The following is a 17,241-nucleotide window of genomic DNA, read 5'->3' as shown; positions in this document are numbered from 1 at the left end:
TACAGCTGAAAAAGTTAACAGCTGAAATTAAGAACTAGAGAATGAGTGTATCAGCACATTAGATCAACATAAAGTAGAAATAGTAAATGGAAAATCAGAGGATAAATATTCTTCTATTTAGAAATGCTGATCCTGTAGTAAGTGCCTGGTTAACAATGCTATATAACAAAAGTTTCCCCCGAACTTCGTAGTTGAAGGAATTTAATTTTTAATTTTGCTCATGATTTCCTGGGTCAGTAAGTTGGGAAAGACTCAACTTGGCAGCTCTAACTTTGGGGTTTCTCATGTGGTTGCATTTAGATGTCATCGGGGACTGACATCTCTAAAGGTTTAACTGAACTGTGGTTATGTAAGGAAATTCCCAGAAGTATTTTTGTTGTTGTTGGGAGGGAGGGATAAAGGAGCATCATGTCTGAAACCTAATCCAGAAAGATTTTACATACTCAGGGAAAAACAGGGCAGGAGGGGAACAAATAAGGAGAGAAAGGGAAAGCTAGAGCAAGAGAGAGAGAGAAAAGAAAGAAAGAAGGATTAAAGCAAAATACTAATCTAACATTTGGGGAATCCAGGTAAAGTTCAGAGACAATTCATTCCTAGAAAACCTTCACTAAAGGAAATACTAATAACATCAAACCCATAAAATGCCTAAGAGAAAACCTAGTTAAGATGTGCAAAACATCTGAGAGAAAGTCAAGACCTAACTGAATGAAGGGATATATTTTGTCAGTGAATTGGGAAACTCAATGTTGTCAAAGTCAGTCATTCTCAAATTTATATGCAGATTAAATCTGACCTCAATCAAATTCCCTTGTGCTTTTGTATGTCTGAAACATGACAAGCTGATTCAAAATTTACGTTGCTGTTCAGTCACTTAGTCATGTCTGACTCTTTGTGACCCCAAGGACTGCAGCACACCAGCCTTCCCTGTCCACCACCAACTCCTGGAGCTTGCTCAGACTCATGTCCTTCGAGTCAGTGATGCCATCCAACCATCTCATCCTCTGTCATCCCCTTCTCCTCCTGCCTTCAGTCTTTCCTAGCATCAGGGTCTTTTCTAGTGAGTCAGCTCTTCACATCAGGTGGCCAAAGTATTGGAGCTTCAGCTCAAAAATATATACAAAATACAAAAACCAAGACTGACCAAAACAGTTGGCCAGAAAAACAAGAACATAACTTCTTTAAATTAAAGTTACCCAGACTTACTATGTGTGCTTAGTCACTCAGTCGTGTCCAACTCTTTGTGACCCCGTAGACTATAGCCTGCCAGGCTCCTCTCTCCACGGGGATTTTCCAGGCAAGAATACTGGAGTGGGTTTCCATGCTCTTCTCCAGGGGATCTTCCCAACCCAGGGATCAAACCCAGGTCTCCCGCCTTGCAGGCAAATTCTTTACTCTCTGAGACACCAGGGAAGGTTCAAGACTTACTATAAAATTACAATAATTAAGGAAATGTGGTTCAGGTGCAAGGAGAGAAAAAGGATACAGTGGAACAGAATAGAGAGTCTAAACAATGTATTCAGACAGATGTGCCCTTTCACTTATCACAAAGGTGGCACTGCAGTGGGGAATAGTCTGTTCAGAAAAAGATTTTGAGTCAACTGGATACCCATATGAAAACAGGACACTTGACTTATCCTACACAGATGTCAATCCTAGAAGCAATGTACAATTATATGCAGAAAAAAAAAAGTAATTACACTTCTGTGAGATACTCTCAGAGAATATTTTTGTAATTTTGGAGTAGACAAAGTTCATTTTAGAAGAATATAAGAATATATGATTTTTCCAGTAATCATCTATGGATGTGAGAGTTGGACCATAAAGAAAGCTGAATGCTGAATAATTGATGCTTTTGAACTGTGGTGTTGGAGAAGACTCTTGACAGTCCCTTGCATGGCAAGGAGGTCCAACCAGTCAATCCTAAAGGAAATCGGTCCTGAATATTCATTGGAAGAACTGATGCTGAAGCTGAAGCTCCAATACTTTGGCTACATGATGGGAAGAACTGACTCATAGGAAAAGACCCTGAAGCTGAGAAAGATTGAAGGCAGGAGGAGAAGGGGATGACAGAGAATCAGATGACTGGATGGCTTCACGGACTCAATGGATATGAGCTTGACCAAAATCCAGGAGATGGTGAAGGACAGGAGAGCTTGGCATGCTGCAGTCCATGGGGTTGCAAAGAGTCAGACATGACTGAGCGATTGAACGGAACTGACTGACTGAAAGTGCACTACATGGACAGAAAAAAAGTTGATGAGTGAAACCTGAGATGAGTAACTTGGCTCATTGAAGTACAGCATACCATTAAGAAAATAAAAATATAAGACCAAGAATTAAACACACAAAAATCATAACAAATACTCTTGCCAAAAGTCATCATCATGATAATTTGCACCATTGTATTTGTAATAGTCAAGAACTGGAAATAAAGTCAAATCTCTGCCATTAGTTGAAGGGTTCAATGCATGGTCATGTGATCATTCAAAGGCATACTCTATAATAATAAAAATGAATGAAATGTTGCCATAAACTACATCATGAGTGAATCTCAACACAGTTTGGAGTCAAAGAAATCAGACACAAAAGAAAACATACTGTATGGTTTTACATAAAGTTCAAAAACTGACAAAATATTCTATGGCAGTACTAGGCTTAGGTAAGCAGTCATCCCTGGAGAGGAGGAGGACACGGCTATTGGGAGGCAATAGTGATTCTGTGGTGCTGTAAATGTTCTGTTTGTAGACCTAGGTTGGAGAACATAACCTAGGTATATACTTATTGTTTGTACTTTGTTCTCTATTATTATCCTTAAATAATAATGTTTCATTAAAAAATAGTATTCATCTAGATGTTTCTTTCCCTGACATAGCACTTCTTAAAATTTATTAGCACTTCTTAGCACTTCTTTCTCCTGAAAAAATGAGTGAACGATGAGAATGCTATGGAACAGGACCTTACAGAGCCTTCTCAGGACAGACCACCCTCATGTCGTCCACCTGCCTCTGTGTGTAGAAAATCCTAGCTAAAGAATAAATTTGATCACAGAAATGAAAAAAAATCAAAAACAAAGGAAAACAGTCAAATAAGACAAAATAATAATAGTTTAGCCCTAAACAAATTCAAGGACCTTTAGTTCCTTCTCATGGGCTATAAATAACATTCTGAGCCATATCTTTTGAGCTATTTTGCAGATACGGAAATCCCAAACAGGTGGTAGCAAATCAATTACATGATGACCAGACTAGTGGGGTGCCATTTCCTTCTCCAGGGAATCTTCCCAACCCAGGGATCAAACCTGAGACTCTTGCATTGCAGGCAGGTTCTTTGCCATCCTAGCCAATAGGGAAATTTATAATCTTCATCTTATACAATTCCAAGATCGGCCTCAAGGAAATGGGAACAGATCAGCACTAGAACAGATGATTAACTGTATTTCAAACAATAAAAGTGACACTGATCAGACCTATTTCAAGATGATTGTCGGAGCTAGCTGTGCTATTCTTCAGGTAACCTGTCCCCGACTTCCGCCTGTGAACTCTTGATATTCCCATTTAAAAACATTCACCCCTGATCAGCAAGGAGGAGCTGGTTAATTGGTACATTAGTCCTCTGTCTCCCCAGAACTGCTGGTTTCCTCAACAAAGCTGTCTTTAATTTTACCCCACACTTGTCTCTCAGAGTTGGATTCTTGAGTAATGAGCAGGAGAAACCCAAGTTCAGTAACAAGATTAAACATTTCACAGAATATCTTTCTTTTTAAGCCCATTTTCCCTTACTCTCTGCTCTGGGGGAATTTCACTCCAGGAGCATCCTAAGTACAGTAGCCCTTCCCTCTCTTACCTGAGCAGATCACAGAGGCCCTATTGCCATGGGAACAGTCAGGAACACCCAGGGCAGTCACAGGGCATTTCCACAGGAAGGACTCAGTCCCTGAACAGTGAAATCGGGCTTTCCAGAGTTGATCACTTCCTTCTGCTCCATTTGGGGTGGAGATGGCGACTCCACAGCCGAGCTGACGACAGACAACATTGGCATTGGCCAGACTCCAGTGGGAGGCACAGAGCGCTCTCCATCGTCCAGAAATGTTCACCTCCACCTGCCCCTCACACTGAGAGGAGCCATTTGTCAAGAGCCGGACATCTGTGTACACTGATAGATACAGACAGGATTTCAGAAAAACCTTATTTCTTGTTTAGCTTGAAGTGAGTGTACACAGAGGCTAAATCCTGACATGCATCTCACCTGAACAGACAACCTGAACAGCCCCACTGTGGTGACAAGTGCCCCCTGGACAGGGCGCTCTGGGGCAGACCCGGAGCTCAGGCTCCTCCCCCTCACACCTGAACTCTTCAGCCCAGACCCGGCCATCGGACTCTCTGAAGGGTACTTGTCCCAGGACAGACACAGCCTTGCCACACCCCAGTTCTGCACAGATGACCTGGGCAGTGGGGAGTGTGAAGTTTCCATCAGATACTGGGATCCAGGCTTCTCCAGAATGCACTTCTACTCGCCCTGAGCAGGGTCCAGCCCCTCCAGCCAGACGCACAAATCCTAAGAGAAACAAAAAACAATGAACCCAGTGAGTGTTCATGAACCTGGCTTGACAATTGGAAACAACATCTCACCAGCAATGGTGGGAAAGTTTTTCTTTCCATAGTGGAGTAAGAGGGGATAAGAAGAGAGAATTTGACTGTCATTGTCAAATTGCATTTTCATGAGCAAGTTTCTGAAGAGATATCCAGAAGGATTGCAGGGTCAGTTTGGAAGGGCTGAATCCCAAGAATATATATTGGTTACAAATATTAATTCTTATCTGGGGGCCTGGAAACTTCAAGGCCCCAAGAAACTGCCAAGTGGTAAACATTCAAACTTGAGTGCAGAGCTGAACTAACTGAGAGTGAAAAACATCATGCGATTCGAGAGGTTAGAGGCCTAAGAGCCAGAGAAGTTTAGAAGGTCATCCTGAAATTTCTGGGGCTAGAATTTTGGGCAGTTTTCTCTGAGCCAATATTCAAGTCACTGGGGATAGGAATATCATGCGGGCTGGATCTGAGTGCAGGCATTAGGTCACAATTAGGAACCTAATTGTGAAAGAAGTTGTTCACAGGTTAAGTTTGGAAATGATGAAAGCTCAGAGAGTCATAGGAGAGGGAGGGAATGATCCTAGCCATCCTTCTTAAAAACCTAGGATTTATGAACACACCTGGGAGAAAGTGAAGTCTCAGTGGGATTATGCAAGAGAACTGAGTTAGTTGATTACTTCATCCTAGACATGAGATTCTTAGCAAATGTGAAGGAGTGATGAGAATTTAATGTATTCAAAGGAAAACAACAGAATGGGAAAGACTAGAGATCTCTTCACGAAAATTAGAGATAACACAGGAACATCATGCAAAGATGGGCTTGATAAAGGACAGAAATGGTATGGACCTAACAGAAGCAGAAGATATTAAGAAGAGGTGGCAAGAATACACAGAAGAACTGATGCTTTTGAGCTGTGGTGTTGGAGAAGACTCTTGAGAGTCGCTTGGACTGCAAGGAGATCCAACCAGTCCATTCTAAAGGAGATCAGCCCTGGGTGTTCTTTGGAAGGACTGATGCTAAAGCTGAAACTCCAGTACTTTGGCCACCTCATGCGAAGAGTTGGCTCATTGGAAAAGACTCTGATGCTGGGAGGGATTGGGGGCAGTAGGAGAAGGGGATGACAGAGGATGAGATGGCTGGATGGCATCACCCACTCGATGAACGTGAGTCTGGGTGAATTCCGGGAGTTGGTGATGGACAGGGAGGCCTGGCGTGCTGCGATTCATGGGGTCGCAAAGATCGGACACGACTGAGTGACTGAACTGAACTGAACGGAACCCTATCTATATGCCAACTGCATATTCCTTTCCTATTTGGAGTTCTGAGATAGAAGCCAGTAAGCTACAAAAAAGGAGTGTGAGAGGAAGATAGCAGAGAGCAAACAAGTCATACATATTTTAGAGATTTCTAAATTGCAAAAGCCTCAATAGTGATGAAACATAGATTTGGAAACAAAATACTTGTTCCACAAGATTTTAACGCCTTTTATCCCCTGTGCTTCTCCCATTCGCCACCTAACACTGCTACCCTTTCCCAATTCCCCCAATGCAGAAAAGAAGAAATGATCTTAAGAGCTACAAATAGATGGAAAGGACACTCCAAAAGGGAAGAGCTTCTGTAGGGAGTGAGGTGAGGTGAGTGGTAGGTTAAATGGGAAGTGGGTGAAGTATGAGAGAGAGACCAAGGAAAAGACTCGTGATCATGATTTCATCCCTCAGAGACCGTATCTGGACTAAGAAAATGTAATCCAATGGGGAAAAAACCCTGCAAATCATAAAGAATAATTTTAAAATAATATGCCTCGTTTCTGAGTGTGCTCATGGTTATGTATGTAATGGTGGAATCTGCCCTGGTCAAGGACTCTGATTGTGTAAGTATGTGAACTTTGAAGTCTCAAAAAGAATGATGTAACAAAATAAAGTCTACTATAGAGAGCAGGAGAGAACAGAAAAGACACCACAGAAATTAAAGAATTGAAGGATTAGCCTGACCACTGATACAAGAATGAATGATGAGGGAGAGGATGATCTGCTTGCCTTTTGTTATTTCTCCACTTCATCTCCCCAGAGAGGCCCAGGTCAGGACCCCTAGCCTCCTCTGGCTGGGAGTTTGGTCACAGGCTACGCATTCTAATTAAAGCATTTTTATTTAACTGGCTGTTTTTGTTGCTCAGTCACTTAGTCGAGTCCGACTCTTTGTGACCCCATGGACTGCAGCACTCCAGGCTTCCCTGTCCTTCACTATCTCCCTGTCTTTACTCAGACTCATGCCCATTGAGTCAGTGATGCCATCCAAACTACTCATCCTCTGTCGTCCCCTTCTTCACTGGTCTTATTCACTTTCTGCCATAGGGTGGTGTCATCTGCATATATGAGGTTATTGATACTGTTATATTAATTCTATGACATTTAAATTTAGAAAGAACAAGAAAAAGGTATTTCTTGTATTCTGTTTTATATACCCTGATACATGTGAAATATTCAAATATATGCTGAATACTCAATAAAGTCTTATACATATCAGGATAGAGACTTCTGAGATATAGTATATCTTTTTCATTTTCTACTTGATTTTAAAATTTACACGGAAGAATAAGTGTGTGATAATTCCAAGAAAATTATTAACTAGAAGGCCGATGTGAGTAAAGATATTAAATATAGTAAAGACATATCCTTGTCTGGTCTCTTGCTGTGTACACATCCTGTGTCCTTAGGCACATGTAGCATCCTTCACACCACACCTGGCCCCTCAGTGCTGCTCAGAGAACCTCACACTTGCCTTCATCTGCTCCCTTTGCCATTCTCCTTCCTCCCAGCTACTATAAAACCTTTTCCACCTTCTTCAAAATTTATATTTGTTCACTTATTCCAAATAAGCCCCCAAATGAAATTCTCTTATATCACTGAAGTCATCAAATATAAACTATATAATCTCTTAACATAAAACACAGAAATTCAAGTTTTATTGCCTCCACCTTTGACTTGTCAGTGCATGGCTAAGTGTTCCTCCAAAGTTTGCATTTATACAGATATTTTAAAGGAAAAATTGGAGAGGGAGACTTTTCTAGTAACAATGGAAGAATATATGACTCAGAGCATTCCATCAACAATTCTCTACCATCAAAGAACTATGAACATTTATGTCTAAATTTGCAAAGAAAACTTGAATCTGGCACAAATCGATAAGAATCTTTAATCTGTTAAATGATAACCCCTGTAGGGATACCCTCTATACATGTAAATGATATCCTCCTATAGTAGGAGTAGCCTCCACTCATACTAACCTAGTGCAAAATAATGTCTCACACTGCATAGAAACAACTCCACCCAGGAAAGTACATCCTCATTTTTTGTCCCTCCCACTCATAGCCTTCCTGTGCAAAGGGAGTGTGTATGTGGCTGTTAGCAAATGTTTCACTCTTACAAAAAGTGAATTATGAAAAAAAATTATGAGGATTTATTTTAACTGGGAGAATAAATAAAGCTATTTTAGTGTCAGGTAAGAGCACTGGAGAAGAACAGAATAGCAGAGACTTGTAAGAGGGAAGGTATGAAGCTCATAGCTCACAGCTACAGGGCACTCAGGGAGGATGGGTAGCTGTCTCAGTCCTCTCCATCCCACCTGTCCCCTATTGTCCCTCTGAGCAGACACCAGCTTCCTTGGAGGTCTCCATCCTCCCAGCTCAGGGGCGTGAACTGACCTGAGCAGACTACTCCTGCATCCTGGCTATGATCGCAGTCGTGCTTTCCCCAGCCCCAGGAAGGGCACCTCCACACGTGGGACTCCTTTCCTGTGCACTTCACGTTGCCCAGCCAAATGGGCCCTGATCCCGCGCCAAAGGAAAAAGAGAGAGTGTCTTCCAGGGCTTTTCCACAGCCCAGTTGTCTGCACACCACGTGGGCATCGTCCAGGTCCCAGTTGTAACCACAGATGGTGCCCCAGGAGCCCTGGTCAAGGATCTCCACTCTCCCGGCGCAGGGACCGCTCCCGTCTGCGAGGCGGAGCTGTCTGCTACCTGAGAAAAGAGAAATGGGACACCGGGCGTTGATCTAGAGAATGAGAAGGGTGGTCTGTCCTGTCGGACCCTCACCTGAGCAGTAGGAGGCGCTCTCCTCTGAGGCTGCAGACCCTGCTAGTTCTGATATAGAGTCTTTGCACCCGTGCAAAAGGCAATGGCAACCCACTCCAGTACTCTTTCCTGGACAATCCCATGGACAGAGGAGCCTGGTAGGCTGCAGTGCATGGGGTCGCTAAGAGTCAGACATGACTGAAGCGACTTGGCAGCAGCAGCAGCAGCAGCAGCATTGCACTGGGGCAGCAGCTGGGTCTGGTTTCTTATAGCAGTGGCAAGAGAATTAATAAGGTTGAAAAGTAGGAGGAAAGGTTAAAAAAAAAAGTAGGTAAAGAAAGGTTAAATAATGTCTATCAGTGCTGCACTTTAAGTAGATAATGAAGTAGAGAATTAAACCTAAAATTTTCCACTTCCAGGGCAAATGGAGTTCACAGCAGGCCAATGTGTCTTGCTGGGTCTTTCTGGATAAAACTTTGAAAGCTGGAAAATTTTTTTAAGAAACAGTAAATGTATTCGACATTTATAACACAACATGGACTAAATATGCTAAAAGTCTAAAGAGTGGAGGTTATTTCAATGTTAGTCCAGGATCTATAGCTTCTTTTTTTCTGTGGGGATTTGCCAATTCACTGCATAATTTAATGATTCAGAATCTGGGTTCGGTCAAGCAGAGGACTACTGTTGTGACAGGAAGCCAGCATAATCTGGGGGTTACCTGGTGCTAGAGAGACAAAATTAGACTCTTGAGAGCCTCTCTCACACAGCAGGTTTTCTCCTCAAATCTTTGCCCAGTATATAAGCTGTGAAGGGCAGGAAGCTAGAGAACTATATAAAAAGACTTGGAAAGCAGAGTCTTTTTCATTATTTTGGGTACTTAGCTACCAAAGAACCTAGGTTCTGAACTGAAATCTCTGTAAGCCTATGTCATAGGGACAGAGAAATCAGAGGTGGACTGAGTGCTACCAAAACTGCAACCCATACTTGTTACAGCTCAGTTTTAGGTTATATTTAGATGTTTGGGTGATACACACCCCTTCCCCCTACCTGCCTAGGAAAACAAAGGGTAAATCTTTTCAGGTGTTAGAAAATGTATCAGGAGTATCTTACTTTCTCATATATAATTTATAGCACTCGATAAAAAATGGCATGACGTTTGACAAGCTAGGATAACATGACAAATGACCAAAGTGAAAAAAGATAAGAGAATGCAGAGACACACATGATAGGAATGCTGGGCTCAGCAGATAAGGATTTTAACTGCAATCAATGTATTTAGGGGAAAAGAGACACGAAGAGAATAAACAGGTAAAAAGATGAAAAAAATAACAAATAATCATAAATAAATAAAAATGTCTAAGGAACTATTGCCAACCTAAAATAAAATATCTAGGTTTAAAAAGTGAATGAATAAGTTAAAAGAATTTTCTATAGAACTTAGAGTATAGTGATTTAGAGGAGTCCGATGACTGCAGCCATGAAATTAAAAGATGCTTACTCCTTGGATGGAAAGTTATGAGCAACCTAGATAATACATTCAAAAGCAGAGACATTACTTTGCCAACTAAGGTCCGTCTAGTCAAGGCTATGGTTTTTCCTGTGGTCATGTATGGATGTGAGAGTTGGACTGTGAAGAAGGCTGAGCGCCAAAGAATTGATGCTTTTGAACTGTGGTGTTGGAGAAGACTCTTGAGAGTCCCTTGGACTGCAAGGAGATCCAACCAGTCCATTCTGAAGGAGATCAACCCTTGGATTTCTTTGGAAGGAATGATGCTAAAGCTGAAACTCCAGTACTTTGGCCACCTCATGCGAAGAGTTGACTCATTGGAGAAGACTCTGATGCTGGAAGGGCTTGGGGGCAGGAGGAGAAGGGGACGACAGAGGATGAGATGGCTGGATGGCATCACTGACTCGATGGATTTGAATCTGAGTGAACTCCGGGAGTTGGTGATGGACAGGGAGGCCTGGAGTGCTGTGATTCATGTGGTCGCAAAGAGTCGGATACGACTGAGCAACTGAACTGAACTGAACTGAACTGAAAGATGAAAGATGAGAAAGAGAAGAAAGAGGAGGAGAAGAGGGAGAAGAGATACAGAGACAGAGACAGAACTGCGGACGTCATATCTGAAGGTATAACAATAGAAAATATTTTTTAAAAATAAATGGAGGAGTATGAAAACCCCCACTCCTAGTAAAGCTGCTGAAAATCAAAAGGAAAAAGGAAAATCTGAAATAATAAGAGATTTATTTAATACAAAAGGAGGGGGAAAAGGAGACAAAAAGGATCATAAAGCATGTGGATCAATTAAAAGCAAATGGCAGATACCAACACATTAACATCAGTAACTGCATATACAGTGAATGGATTAAGATATAGCAACATTGACACAAATGCTACTTGCAAATTGCCCACCTTATATTGTGAAAGCAAAGAAAGGTTGAAAGTAAAATGATGGAAAAAATGTACTAACTGTAACAAAACTGGAGTAGCTATATCGATGTCCCAGAAAGTAGACTTTTAGCCAAGATACACTGAATTAAAGAGGGGATTTTCATGATTATAATGAGATGCACCCTTAATAAAGATATTTTAGACAACAAAGTTCAAGGTAACAGAACATAACTTTGAAACATCCTTGACAGAGTGAAAAAAAGAAATAGACAAAATCACAATCAAAATGGGGGATTATTACCAGATCTTTTTCAATAGCATGCAGACCAAACATAGAAAAAAACAAAGAAGAATTCAGCAGATGTACAACAACATAGTCAGCACGTTTAAGTAAGTAACACCTAGAGCAAGGCACCCAACAACGCAAGAGTTCACATTACTGTACATGCACTCGGAACTTTTACCAAAATGACCACATAATAGGACAAAATCTTTCACTCTTTGAATTCATACAGAATATTTACTTTGACCACAGTGGAATAAAATTAAGAACTAATAAGAAAATATTTATAGCCACCTCTAGTTGGGGAAATTCAGCAAGATCCTTCCAAAAACCACCTGAGTCTGGAAATAAATTTAAAACTTACAAAATATTGTGAAATAATGATAATAAACACAAAATAATGATATGATAAATTCTTCTAATGAAACTCAAGTAATGCCTAAGGGAAATTTATACCCTAGATTTAGAGAAGAGGAAAGACTGAAAGTGAAAAAAGTAAGCTTCCAATTAAGAAACTAGATGAGAAAGTCAAGAATGTAGAATGTTGGGGTTAATTTAAAAAGGAACAAAAATTAATAGAAAAGAAGGTAAGCATAAGATAGAAAACATAGAAGAAAACCCTTTAAACGTGGCTCATTGAAACTGATGAACACTGAGCAACACTAATGCAGAGCAGAGAGAAAATGAAGCTAACAATACCAAGAATGAAAAGGGACATCAGTATAGATCATACAGATGTTTCGGTCATAGTTTTTGTGCTGTTGTTTGTTTGTTTGTTGGCTGTGCTGTTGCTCATGGGCTCATAGTTCCCAGGTCAGGGATTGAACCTGGACCCATGACAGTGAAAGCCCAGAGATTTAACCCCTGGATTACATAGTTTTATTAGTACAATTTATACATTTAATGTGGATAAGTACACATAAAGTGTCAATTTCTCCACAGCCTTGCCAACACTAAGTGTCTTTAAAGAAAAAAAACAAAAAAACAGTCATTCTGACATGTGTGAGATGATATCGCTTTGTGGTTTTAATTTACATTTCCCTGATGACTGAAAATGTCAAGCATTTTTTTATGTACCTATTGCCATTTGTATGTCTTCTTTAGGGAAATGTCTATCCAAGACCTTAGCCAATTTTTTAATTGAGTTATTAGGTTTTAAGTTTATTGCATGTTTTTTTTTTCTCTTAAGTTATAGGAGTTCCTTATTATGTTTGGAAATTAATACCTTATATAATTTGTGCTAGCTTGCTTTTTCACTCTGTTGATCTTTCATTTGGTTTCTGGAAGCTTTTTAGTTTGATATATTCCCACTTGTCTATTTTTGCTTTGCTGCCTGTACCTTTGATGTCATATCCATGAACTCATGAAACCATGTGCTTTTATTTTGTGATGGAGCTAAGACATCACATATCTAAAATGCAATTCTTACCTGGTGATGATGTTACACCATCACACATAGTGAAATAAATTCAGATAAATAAATAATTTGATTTTAGGTTTTGAATATTCTTTAGTGGAACTATAAAATTGTTTGCAGAAAATAAAATGATTCAATGTTATTTTGAGATAAAAAATGGCATTTGAAACATTGCACTAAAGGCAGACGTCAAAAAAGTAAAACATTACATTTGACCACATAACCCACCCATACACATACACAACCTTAAAAATATATGTAAAATATGGGGAAAATCTTACAAAAATATTTAAGAAAAACAATAAGTGATGTTTGTTTATAAACAGTTCCTATGAATAAATAAGAAATTTTAAACATTCTAAAGAAAAAATATTATCATGAAAGATATCTTAAGACAGTATATAAGAAAGAAGATAACATTTTTGTATATAGTGTTTGTGAAAGTCACTCAGTCATGTCCAACTCTTCAGCCCCATGGAGTATAGAGTCAATGGAATTCTCCAGGCGAGAATACTGGAGTGGGTAGCCATCCCCTTCTCCAAGGGGGTCTTCCCAACCCAGGGATCAAACCCAGGTCTCCCACATTGCAGGCAGATTCTCTACCAGCTGAGTCACAAGGGAAGCCCAAGAATACTGTAGTGAGTAGCCTATCCTTCTCCAGCGGATTTTCCAGACTCAGGAATCAAACCAGGGTCTTCTGCATGGCAGGCGGATTCTTTATCAGTTCACCTACCAGGGAAGCCCTTATGTGGATAAAAAAAACATGATGCTATGAAGAAAATTATACTCTTTTAAAATTAAGTATTTATTTGGTTGTGCTGTGTTTTAGTTTCACCATGCAAATTCTTACTTGTGGGATCATAAGAGAAAAAATTGTAACTGCATGTGGTGATGGATATTACTGTATGTGTGGTGATTTACCAATATGTACAAATACATCAAAACTATATTTTACACTTAGAAATAATATAATGTTATGAGAATTGTGTCTCAATTAAAAATGTTAACAAACAAGGTTGGAATATGTGGATTAAATTAGTTTCATTCTTACCTCATTTAAGCTTCTCTGGTGGCTCAGACAGTAAAAAATCTGACTTCAGTGTAGGAGACCCGATTTCATACCTGGGTCAGGATGACCCCCTGGAGAAGGGAATGGTAACCCATTCCAGCGTTCTTGCTTGGAGAATCCCACGGACAGATGAGCCTGGCAGGCTACTCCATGTGGTCACAAAGAGCACAACTGAGCAACTAACATTTTCACTTTATGTCATTTTGTGGACCGAAATTAAACTCATCACTTAGATTTTAAAATATCAAATCTCACTGCATCCTACAGGGCTGGGACAGACACACAGAAACAGACAGTAAGTCACCTTCACACGAGATATAGGCTTCCTCCTTTGGAGAGCATGAAGTGTAATTCCAAGGGTCAGAAGGACACTGCCAGAGAGAAGTGTCTGTTTTCTGACAGCGGATTCCATCCACCCACCGGGGTCTAGAACCTTCCCTGAGACCAACAGAAGAGTTGAGGGTTCCACTGTCCCCACAGCCAAGCTGTCTGCAGATCACGGACAAAGTGATGTCTTCCATGGGGTTGCGGCAGACACTGCCCCAGGTCCCGTTGTAGAAAACCTCCAGCCACCCAGCACACTGCTGGTCCTCACTCACCATCCTGAGGGCCAGGAACTCTAAGGTTGAAAGGGGAGGATACAGGACACAGTGAAAACTTTGCTGGAACTTCTAGGTTTTCCTTTCTTCTAGAAATGGTGAACATTCATCTCTGACCTTGTTCAAGAGATACCCACTAGATGACAAGACTGACATCACCTCCCTTTAACTGACTTTGTCCATTTGTGTCTGTCTTTCTATGTCTACCACAATGGCGTAGTGGATATGAACTGCGAGGAAGACCAAACTGCATGGGCACTAGTCAGGGAGGGGCAGCTGAATCCTGCTTCCTGATGAAATCTTTAAAGAGTATGTCAAAGGGATGTGATGTGGATATTAGGGAGATAGGGATAATAATTAATCCAAAAATGTCCACATCCCAATCTCTGCAACCTGTGAATATGTTACCATACCTGACAAGAGGGATTTACAGATGTGATTAAGGTAAAGACCTCGGGATGGTGAGATGATGTATTAACAATATGAGCCCAGTCTAATCACATCCTTAGACCCACTATGCTTAAACATGGAATACTTTTCTTAGCTCCGGCTAGAGAGATGTGACTCTGGATAATGGTTGGAGGCCTGCAGCACTGCTGGTCTGATAATGGATGCAGGGTGCTGTGAAGGAAGGAATGTAGGTGGTTTCAAGAAGTTTGAAAAGGCAAGAAACAGATTCTCCCCTAGAGAAGCAAAAGTGTTGCGGCCCTGCTGACGCCTTGATCCCAGCCCAGTGAGACCCCTGCTGGACAACTAAGCTAGAGAAGAGTAACGAAATAAATAAATGCTGTTTTCAACCACTAGCTGGTAAATTGTTAGGGAAGCAAACAGAAACTAGTACCGCGGGTTTAAATTTTTTGTATGTAACCGGAGAGAGAGCCCTGCTTTCAAGAAAAACTGTAAGAAACGGCTCTGCCAGGAAACACTGCTGAGAAGAAAGGACCAGAACCTCAGCTGCTGCAGAAGGAAGTGAAAGCACCTCGTCTTCACATCTGCTGGAAAGACAGCCTTCATGGGAGGAAGCCTCCTCCTCTGGTCCTTTCAGCATCTCTCCCTCAGGGCTCAGACCCACGTCCTCCAGGGCCCCACCCCTCCCCCAGACTGTGGACAGTGTGCAGCGCGGACCTGAGCAGATGACCCCCGCGTCCTGCTTGTGTCTGCAGTCGTGCCGCCCCCAGCCCCGGGAAGGGCACCTCCACACATGGGACTCCTTTCCTGTGCAGTTCAGGTCGTCCAGCCAGATGGGTCCTGATCCTGCCCCAAAGTGAGCAGACCCCATGGCATTGAGGGCTTCTCCACAGCCCAGCTGCCTGCACACCACGCGGGCATCGTCCAGGTCCCAGCCATCATCACAGATGGTGCCCCAGGAGCCCTGGTCAAGGATCTCCACTCTCCCGGCGCAGGGACCGCCTCCGTCCACCAGGCGGAGCTGTCTGCTGTCTGAGGAGAGAGAAATGGGACAATGGGGCAGTGACCCCAGGGGTTGAGAAGGGTCTTCTTTCCTGTGGGACCCTCACCTGAGCAGTAAGGGGTGCTCTCCACTGAGGCCGCAGAGCCTGCTGGTTCTGCCATAGAGTCGTTGCACTGGGACAGCACCTGGGTCTGGTTTCCTGAAGAAACAACAATGATCAGAAGTCTGGAAGGGTTGAAGAACAGGAAACTGAATTAAGGAAAATAATGACCTACTGATGGAGCCTAAAATGAGAGCTGTGACCCAGCAGTAAAGTTATCATACTCTTAGTGTTCACCTTCTCCCTGGAGAGTTCTGCTTCTGACAGTACCACAGTTTCTGTTTTAACCCAAGTGTTGCTGTAAGAATGAGTTAAGTAAGTTGTATCCCTAAATGTATCCCTGTGCTGTGCTTAGTCGCTCAGTCATGTCCGACTCTTTGTAACCCCTTGGACTATAGCCCACCAGTATCCTCTGCCATAGGATTTTTCAGGCTAGAATATTGGAGTGGGTTGCCAAGCCCCCCTCCAGGGGATTTCCCAACCCAGGGATCAAACCCTGATCTTCCGCACTGCAGGCGGATTTTTTACCATCTGAGCCACCAGGGAAGCCCAAATCTATCTCTAAGTAAAAGCAAAACAAAATTCATTCTGAAGGATCTCTACTATTTCTTCAATGTGTATCTTTAGAACAAACACTTATATAAAATAGATCTCATGAGAAATGGAAAGGAAAAAGGAGACATTAGAATTTCCCAGGATGTTCAGCTGCTAGAGTTAGCTGACGAGAATATATATAGACACGGTTAAAGTGCTTATGGAATTAATTGACAAAATGTGCATATTTGCAGAGAAATGATAACAAAAACCAAATACTTCTAGAGCTGAAAAACTTGTTAGCTTCAATTAAGAACTAAAGAATAAGTGTAGCCGCACATTAGCTCAGCATAAAGTAGAAACATCAAAATGCAAAATCAGAGGATATTCTTCAATTAATTCAGGTCACATAGCAAGAGTTCTCATTATATTGTTGTATGGCAGTTTTTCCAAAACACTTGGTTCACTTCAGTTCAGTCTCTCAGTCATGTCCAACCCTGTGTGACCCAATTAACTGCAGCTTGCCTGGCTTCCCTGTGCTTCACCAACTTCTGGAGCTTGCTCAAACTCATGTCCATCAAGTCGGTGATGCCATCCAACCATCTCATCCTCTGTCATCCCCTTTTCCTCCTGCCCTCAATCTTTCCCAGTATCAGGGTCTTTTCCAATGAGTCAGCTCTTCTCATCAGGTGTCTCATCAGCTGTCTAGGTTGGTCATAGCTTTTCTTCCAAGGAGCAAGCATCATTTAATTTCATGGCTGCAGTCACCATCTGCAGTTA

General features: G+C 41.6%; 1 pseudogene; it reads right to left on the bottom strand.

The window, feature by feature from the left end:
• LOC128048492 (antigen WC1.1-like) overlaps positions 1 to 17,241 on the bottom strand; it is a 51,001-nt pseudogene that overhangs the window by 17,132 nt on the left and 16,628 nt on the right.

This window comes from Budorcas taxicolor, chromosome 5 (assembly GCF_023091745.1).
Source record: "Budorcas taxicolor isolate Tak-1 chromosome 5, Takin1.1, whole genome shotgun sequence".
NCBI classification, from domain to species: domain Eukaryota; kingdom Metazoa; phylum Chordata; class Mammalia; order Artiodactyla; family Bovidae; genus Budorcas; species Budorcas taxicolor.
This window is presented reverse-complemented; position numbering and strand designations above follow the sequence as displayed.